The sequence below is a fragment of the Protomyctophum parallelum genome (genome assembly GCF_964188405.1).
Source record: "Protomyctophum parallelum genome assembly, chromosome: 4".
NCBI lineage: Eukaryota > Metazoa > Chordata > Actinopteri > Myctophiformes > Myctophidae > Protomyctophum > Protomyctophum parallelum.
In genome coordinates, this window is record NC_139700.1 from 41,834,752 (window position 1) to 41,844,452 (window position 9,701).

Sequence of the window (9,701 nt, forward strand, 5' to 3'; positions counted from 1 at the left end):
AATGGGGTTTCTGCCCAATGGCAACAAAATGATTTTTGAATACTCCCGTGTGACAGCAAATTACCCCCTTCTTCCTTCATCCGTAACGATCGTGTGACTCTTGACTGGTGAAATATCGAGCGGTCCCACATATTGTCAGACGTGGAAGCAGAATTTTAAGCGAGGTTGAGGAATGGTACAGTATCTTCCCCACATGGACTCTAGAGTGCCCCTTATTCTGTAAAAAAAACATAATAGGTGAACATGCCATAGAATGAGCACACAAAAACACAGAGAAATAGAGAGAGAGAGAGAGAGAGAGAGATTAGGCAGAAATATAATGGGACATTAGGCAGAAATAGAAGATCCTCAGACAAAAAATAGAAGCACATACAGCAACAAACAAAAGAGAAAGTGAAATGGTGGAACATTAGGCAATAATTATTGATTAATATTAGATAAAACCTACAGTATACAAATCATTGGGCAAAAATGGATGAACATTAGGCGAAACAGAAAAAAAGCATTATGTCTATGAGATACCAGATTACCAGAACATCAGGTAAGACAAACGTATAAGAATATTCAGCCAAATTCAAAAAATAATTGGCAAGAAAGAACAGAAGAACATTTGGCCGAGAAGAATTAAGTGCCAAAAACAGGCAGTTCTATACAAGTTCACAACATTGTGAGCCTGTGTAGACTATGGATACCGGTATTTGACATTTTGGTTACGAAAAAAAAACTGTGTGTAGTCTGCAAATGCCACTCGATGCCTTTTGTTTAAGCAATTTGAAATGGAGCGTCGTGAGGCGATTAAATGTGTGGAGGTGTTTCCAGAAGACAGGGGGATACAGGAGGAAACTGCTAATCCATGTTGTCCTTGTGTGACTCTTTTTGGCTGATTTTCAGCTTTTTTTTTTACAAGACGGCAGTCATGAATAATTCAACATGATTCCCGCCCCCTAAAGGTGTACTTAGACACTGTCGGGCAGAAACCTTGTATCTTCAACTTTTCCTGAGCCGCACTAGACTGTATCTTCAACTTTTCTTTGCCTGAGCCGCACTACACTATTTTATATAATTGTTTCGGCTTTGGACTTACAATGTTTCCACCTGAAAGCAAGACTTGTTCAAGAGTCCTCTTCACCTGGAAGCAATTATGGAAAGCTTCCATTAAAAACACACAGAATGCACTGTCTGCTTTTCTGTGTCTCCTCAAGTGATTCTAATTTATTTTACGTGAAATATGTGGAGTGTGTTTTGTTGTAATTTTACTATGGAGAGTGCATTCTCTCCACCGCAGGAAAACTCAAAATGCTTAGGCAAAACTACGGAGAAGAAGTTCTGAGGCAGAAGCAGGCAGTGATCTTTCTTGGTTCAGTGGGGGTATTAGAATGTAAGTGCTATAGCCTACTATCTTGGGCAGAGTCAAGAACTGTCTAAAGAGGACGAGACGCGAAGACCTTACGGGCGATGCCATGTTGCTTGCTCCATGGTGCTCCATGGAAGGAAAGAAACATGCGCAGTTGAGACCAAGGAAGCTGAACGCGGAAGTGTTGGCTGCATATAGCCCATTGCGCATGTTTCTTTCCTTCCATGGAGCACCATGGAGCAACATGGCGTCGCCCGTACGGTCTTCACGTCTCGTCCTCTTTAGACAGTCCTTGGGCAGAGTCAGGAAGACACAGTGGGACGGATACCGGAGAACTCGCCGGTTTACCAAATCGCCGTGGTGAAAGTTCTTCATCAATGTCTTCATCGTTATGCTAACTTGCTGTCTTCATCAGTGTAGTATGTCAAACTCACAGCTGTTATAGTTCATTTCCAAAGTGATCAAATTATTTTGTGCAATTAAATGGTCAGCTAGATGATGATAAAAAGGTGAGTATCTGAATACCAATGATAAGTATATACTGTATATATACTGTATATATATATATATATATATATATATCTATATATATATATATATATATATATATATAGTTAGCCACTGGACTGGAATCAAGATTCTAGGTATTCTAGAACCTGACTTACTGGTAAAATAAGAGTGGCAGTCACTTTGGAAAATGGCTGCCATGATTACCATGGGACAAATGCGATGGCCCTATAGCCAAAATTGGTTCTCAGGGCATCTGCCACATTTCATGCTGGTATTGTAAAGTGCACGATTTTTTTGCCCACAGCTGAACCTAATGCATGTGTTTTCTCAGAAACGGCGAGCGCTCTACAGTTGATGTAACTGTGTGCTGTGTTTCATGTCTGTAAAATGGTGTAGTTGGTTATGAGACATCTCCGCCTGCCCTGGGGATTATATATGTCTCTGTTGGCCTGGAATCCAATCCCACCAGAGACACCTCCCCCCTGGGCCCCTGTTACAACCACTGTCTCCCTCTCAGCACTCCTATCATAATCGTTTCTGTCGGGTGGAAACTTTGTATGCAGAAAACCGTACCTTTTATTGTTATTATTTAAATAAAGCAATGTCATTAAAATAAGCAAAGTCATTAGAGACATTTTCACTACTTTTGTGCAACAATCTTGTGTGATGAAGTAGGGCGTTAATGTATTAAACATTTTGAAAAACTTTAAATATTGGAGATATGAGGTTTCTGCCTGACAGCGGCAATATAGAAGGAACACTGTTAAACAACATGATCTGTGCACCCGATCCTGCCTTCAAACAGTGATATTGTACGGTTCTGTTCAGTTGTAATCATTTGCTGTTTGGCGGAAGAAACCTTCCGCCAAACATGTACATCATGTACACCATATTTCATCTTGTGTACATTATGTCTTTTTACACATACATTATTGCCATCAGTCATGTACTCTACATGTACACTATGCTGTTGTTTGACAGTGCTGAGCAAAACATAGGAAAAAAGTAGTTATCTGGACTCATGTGTGAGAATACTATTGAGCTCTGTAAACATAGCTGAATAAAATCACTCTGGAGAACAGATGCCAGAGAATGTTCCCTCTCGATTTATTGGGATGCAGGGGTTTAACAAGTAAAAATCTGAAGCTTGACTGCTTTTATTTCACTTGGCTTTGGAAGAGCCCTCGGCATCCAGCTCCAGCACGTCCGATGCCTCAGCCACAACCCCTACCCCTGAAATGCCCCCCCCAAATACACCTGGTTCTGCTCACATTCACAAAAAGCAGAAGACCAGCAGTGGCACTGGTACTGGTACCATAGTGGAGTTTCTGAGGCAGGAGAGTGCGAAGGAACAAAAGAGATTTGAGGAGAGTGAGGAGAAGACGGACCGTTTTTTGGGCCTATTTGAAAAAATGTTGGATAAGCTGTGAGCAAATGTGATGTGAATCACATCACATTTGCTCACAGCTTATCCAACATCATGTGATGTTATGTGATGTATGTTTTATTTTGTTTGTTTAATTTGTTCCTGTTTGCTGCTGTTTATTGTTTATTTGTTTACAAATTTAACTCAGGGCGTTTTTTATTTATTTATTATATGGCCGATTTATTATAAGGTCTATTTTTTAATACTGTACAATGTACATGTCTATTTATTATAAGGTCTATTTTTTTTAATACTGTACAATGTACATTGGGATGGGTTCCCGCCCAGAATGGGTTAATATATTCATTATTCATTAAATGAATGTTTAAGAAATCAATTGTTGTGATTGTAGTTACTTTAACTATTTATTTACTTTATACACTACCTGCCTTTATCCAACCTTTCTTGTACCTGCAAGTTAATTCAAACATATTTATTCCTGTTTTCAAAGGTGGTATACCTGTGTCTCTTGAACTGGAAACGCACACAACACATTCATGTTTCCTGTTCAAATGTGATGCTGAAACAATCAAACAAAGCCATGGGGAAATGTAATGGAACAAGAAACAAACTTCTGGGACTACAGTAATGTACAGATCAGTGTATAGTTCCTAGAGAAGTTGTTGTCCAAGCATTGTTATTGATATTCATCAGGCCTCCTGTGCGATTGAAAAAAAAAATACTTTAGTCACTTTGAGCCAAGCATGTCAGTTTATTTTTCAATTTCGTAGTAGTAGTAATAAACAAAAAAAGCCTCATTGGTAATGGAATAGTCTCAAAATAATAGATTATTTGGCTTTGGCTTTATTAACCCTTGGAATGCCAGGACCAATTTTTTTGTTTGGGTAACAAATTGGCATATTTTTAATTCATCGTTTTAACATACAAGAAAGATCTGGTGGATTGAAGAGATGTTTTTTTTTGTTCATTCATAGCAAATGTATTCTCTCGATTCGCCACCAGATGGCGGGAAAGCATCATTATGCTGATTTTGGCTAAAATAGACGGATCTTCCTAAGTCACTTCCGGTTGAACGATCAACAACATCCTGTAGTAGTTTGACCCTAGTCAATAGTTTGGCTGGTCCGGATTGCTAAGCTAATGCTATATTTTTCATAACTAAGTCAAATTAACCTCAAATCAACCCCAAAAGATCGCAAAATATCACATTTTTTACACCGACGCACATAGAGACGGCGCGCGTGCACGATAGCGCACGATCACGCGGATTTCGGCCGTTTTTTGGTAAATTACATCCAACATTAGTGATATTAGCGAAAAAATATTAATTTTTGCTCTTTTGACCCCGCGATAACTGATATTGATTGTCATTCCGTTTTTTCCGTTAACGGGAGGTTTAGATTTTTCGATTAATTCCGTTTTTTCCGTGAATTGTAGGCCAAGGGTTAAACTGAAATAATAAATGTGGTTACTGACCGATAATAATAAATAATTATATTATATTACATTATATTATATTATATATATTATATTATATATATTATAATAAAATATAATGTATTAGACACCGTCTGCATGGGCTGTAACCAGAGCGGCTAGCCTGTCTCTTATGTCGTTCCCTGAGGTTTCACCATTGGCCAGGCCCTCAGGGGGAGCACGGGGTTCCAGAAGGTCTGCAGCAATATCGTCACCTGGCTCCAGTGTGTCTCCATTGTCCATACAGGGGGGGGGGGGGGGGTACTGTCTGGCCCTGAAAAATGTGCTGTTCTTCATGATCCGGGTATCATGAACTGCCCCCGGGTAACCCACAAAGATGTCCAAGAACCTCCCCTCCGAATCACAAATTGCCTGCATGTTGATTGAATAAAAGTTCTTGTAGTTGAGGTAGTCCAGGTGGTGCTTCTTGGGGGGTTTGATCCTTACATGGCTGCCGTCTATCGCACCACCTACATTATTGAAAGCAGGGGTTTTGGATAAGTGGGCAAATCCTTGGCCAACAGCATGGAGCTCATCTGCCTGAGGGAACCGGATGGCGAGGCTCTGGTGGCGACAAATGTGCTTGGCCACTCTGTGGATAATCCGATGACAGGTCGAAATGGGGATGCTGAACGTGTTACACACACACCGGTATGAGAGTCCATGAGCCAGCCAGTAGATATAAACCAGGACTTCCATTTCATTACCCCAGCCATGGTCCTGGTCTCTCTGCAGTAGCCTCATGACGGCATTCATCGACCTTCTGGTGAGACGGAAGTCAGCTCTCAGCTCCCTCTCGACGTCAAACCATAAGCGCAGGACAGGCACAGTGGTGTTTAACTGGCAGTAAACTGCACGTCGACCTCTCTGAAATTGAAAAAAAGCTTGTTTAGTTTGTCATTTTTATGTTGTAGGCTACCAGGTGTAATGATAATACATTTAATACGGTTAAAACAGCATACTAACAATAAATAACAGAATAAACAGCAAAAAAATAATAATCTTATAGCAAAAGCAGAAACCACTTTTAGAAGCGATTTGAAAGAATACACTGATTCTGCTTGCTAGCCTCAGCTACACAGGTAGAAGACAGGGGTGTAACATCAGGTTGAATATCTCTGAGCAAAAATAAAATTTGTACAGAGTACCGTAGGCCTACAGCAAAGGATTCCCACCTCCCCCAAGGCAATAATGTGTAGGATAGCATTACTCAGTTCAGTTCAGTTCAGTTTTAGTTTATTTTGGTCATAGAATGAACATTAAATGCATTAATTCCATTTGATCATAACTTTGCACTATAAAGAGTCGACAAATAGTTTATGTTAAGCCAGTTGCTTATTTTGCCTATACTTTTTACACCAAGCAGGAAATAAATAATAATATATGCATCTAACACACACACAGGGGGGGGGGGGGGCAGTAAACAAACGGGAAAACAAACAAACAAACAAACAACGTGCGTATTTCACAAATGGCTATCAACGTTACATCAACCAACAGGTTACTAGTTAAACAAATAGGCTACAAATCAATCGTTGGTTAACGTTAGTTCGAAACTGTAACGTTATAAGTTACAACATTGCCAAGCTCGAGGGCTTATGAGCTTATTATTTACATTGCTGCTACGGGTCTACATACCTCTAACTGCGCCACCAATACTCCCACATTTCAGATGAACCTTCGTCTTCTTGCTCCCGCTTGTTTCTCCGCCCTCAGCCGCAAAAAAATAGTCATCGCCCACGCTAAAGACACAATAATAGCCGGAGAAGGCATTATACCTGTTGCTTGTTGCTAAAGTTGCACTGTCTCAGTGTCTGTCTGAGAATCACTCTTGTACAGTAGGTGACGGTATGCACTTTTATGTTGGTGCGATCCGCCATAAAACGCAGAGAAGAAGAAGAAACTGGTTGCTAAGTTACCCAATAAACACTGAAACGGGATGTTTACGTCCAAGGGTTTCCGTCGCACAATTGCGTCGCACAGCGATGACGTAGAAATCTATAAGGGACATTCCAATTCCTAGGGGGATGATTCATCTCCCTACCCCTTGACACTCATTATGTAGGGACAAGGGGAAGGGGTAAGGGCTGAGGGGTAGGGTTAAAAAACGAATTGGGATTGGGCCAAAGACCATAGTCCTCACAAAGCTAATGCAATTACAAGGAAAGTAAGGTCACAAGACTATTGGGGGCATCTTATTTTGACTCTGTCACATAGATTTCTTTTTTTACGACACGCCATTATCCTAATCGCTAGAGGGGAGTCTAAACCTCACTGACACGCTCTGTGCATTAAGAACCGTGACTAACTGTAGTCTATCAGCTAAAGAAGGGAGAGAGAAAAAAACCTGATTGCTTTTAAAAGCTATGGAGAAGGCGCTGTCACACTTCTTAACCCTGTGTTAATATCAGGTCATCGCAAAGTGAAAAGGAACAGGCAGGGGGGGCCCGCCGCCCAAATTGAATTAGGGGACTTTGCTTTGCTTGAGACAAAAGGATTTTGGCCCTAGCAGGTGGGAGATCTTCTTCCACGGTCATTTACATGTTTTGCGCGTGTCGTAATTAAACACCTCGACCCCCGAACAAACAGCTTGGAGCTATTAGGGGGACATCATTAGTGGGAAATTAGTCTTATATATGAGGATATGAAAGAAAGACAAAGAAAACAACATATTATTTTATCCAATTAACCAGATACTGTAATTGAATCAGAGACTAACATGCAAAACGCTTCTTATAGCATGCACATTCTGATGCGTGGGAGAGCGTCTGTCTGTCTATCTGTATTTCCGTCCGTCCATCTGTCCATGTCTGTCTGCGCTTGTGTCACTATGTGTGATGGCCAAAATGTTCTCGCAAGTATACCCCACTTTGTGAGGGTCATTTATGGTTGAAACCAGATTTTTAGAGTAGAGTAAGATTCCGCCTGGGATTTGGTTTAGACATTTTAGAGGTCCAGGGATGTCCATTTCAAATAAGAAAACATGTAAATGTGTGTATGCACGTGTGCTTGTGTTTGTACGGGCAGTGAGAATGGCCAGCGTGACATATGTGACCAGATTTGACTGGTCACATATGGTCGCGCAAATTCTAGCTTTTCACCAGAGGAGAACAACTTTGTTTTATTTATTTTTCCCCAAAATGAGTTTATAGCACAGGCAGACTCTTCACATACTAGAGCAAGTCTGAAATAAGTGTCAGAGCTGAAATGACATGTAAATATGAAATAAATGCTTAAACATGTAGCTAGGTGTAATGTTAGAGACCACAGAAGTGAACGTTTTCTCAACTCGCTGTTTTCTGCAAGACATACTCTATAAGCCATATCTCCAAAACTGGTGGGCCAAACTGAACAACCAATATGTCAATTTGAAGCGTGATTGATGATTCCCTGCTTTCATATGACATGAAATTAAAATAAATCCAATGGCAGTCCCTCAGTCAAATTTAGTCACTTATAGTATTGTTAATGGCACTGAGGCCTTTAAAAAGCCAATACCACACACTTACAATGTAAGCGCTGCAGAGTTTGAAATCACACAAACGCAGACGCTACAAGCGAGTATCCTTCAATTGAAGTGACACATTGCCGTTTTATCGACGGCAGCTTCCTCCTCCACATTGCTTACACAAGCAAGAAGTTCCTCACAATTGCAGCAGGGCCCCAGATGTAACGCACCGTCTGTAAAGCCATGATTTATACGCGAGAGACACCACAGCGGTGTCTCTCGCAAACCCCTAAAATAGCCGATCTACAAGCTCATGTCGAGCTTGTAAAATCTGACTTTTTTCCCCTGCGTGTCACGGCCACACGGTCGTGTATAAATCAGGCATTATGGATTATCTGTGGTCTTCATCCCCCTCCCCCTCGTCTCCTCTCCCACCCACGTAATGCTTTGCTCTGCTTCTATCGATCCCCCCTCCCCAGGTGTCCTGACGATGGTGAGGACAGACGCTCCCCAGAGAAGGAATGGCGTGCCACCGCGAGACTCTGCTTTCTCATCATCCAACAACAACATCGTCCCGCCGGCCAACAGCAGAGCATCCGTCGTCCCATTCGCCTGCCCGCCTGTCCGTCCGTTCGTCCGTCCGTCCGCCCGCCCGCCCGCCACCTTTCATGTCTTTGCCCACCAGAAAGGCACCGGAGGAAGGCAGGCTGGCGGTGCACGTTCCCTCCCTCCCTCTCTCCCTCCCTCCCTCCCTCTCTCCCTCCCTCGTCTTTGCAGTGCTGAACCGAGCGCAGATCAAAAAGGCCTGCCATACTGTACCGTAGCCGCACAAAAGGAACTAGAACAGAAACCCGTCACAGGAACACTCGGATATTAGTTCCACTGGAGATACTGCTCTCTTTTTTTATGCTCTAGATTTTTTTTTAAGTGGGTTATACGCTGAACCTTTGGATCTAAATCCCAAGCTTGATTCAAGAAGAGAGACAAGATGAGATGTTTTGCTTTTGGAATTTTTTCTTTTTGGTTGTTGTTGTTTGTTTGGCACATGTTTTTACAGACCAAAGATAAATATAGCCAACGACACAGGTTTTTGGAGAAGTCTATGGACTAAAAGGTGAAACGGGGGATCGGAGACTGCTGTTTGCATTAAGTCCCCCTTTTTTCTCCACTTAAACCACTTGAGACAATGATCCGTACATGTAAACAAAATGAACACATTGTGATATAAAGTGACTTATTGCGCAGAGTATTATTGTATACAAGTTAATGATGAAAAAAAAAAACATGAGACAAGAATAAAAGGGGTATTGTATAACTTGATGGCAAGTCTCTTAAGACAAACCTAATTGTACTTGACTGTGTACTCACTGCTCTCTATTTTGAACATTCATGAAATCAAGAATTAACATTTTCAAAATGCTACATTTGGACTATAATAATGCAGTCAGCATGGCTGGGTATAGTGAAACAAGCGAAAACAACCATTTCACACTAGAGACAAATGTGTAGAGGGGGATGGATGATGA

The 9,701-nt window shown here is 41.4% G+C and overlaps 1 protein-coding gene across 1 annotated transcript in view; it reads left to right on the plus strand.

Annotated features, from left to right (window-relative positions):
* Positions 1-8,787, plus strand: part of LOC310857829 (chemokine-like protein TAFA-5) — a gene marked incomplete at its 5' end in the record, with an annotated part of 173,423 nt that extends 164,636 nt beyond the window's left edge. The window contains one exon of the mRNA XM_083763757.1: positions 8,655-8,787. The remainder of the gene's footprint in view (positions 1-8,654) is intronic.
* Positions 8,788-9,701: the final 914 nt, after the last annotated feature.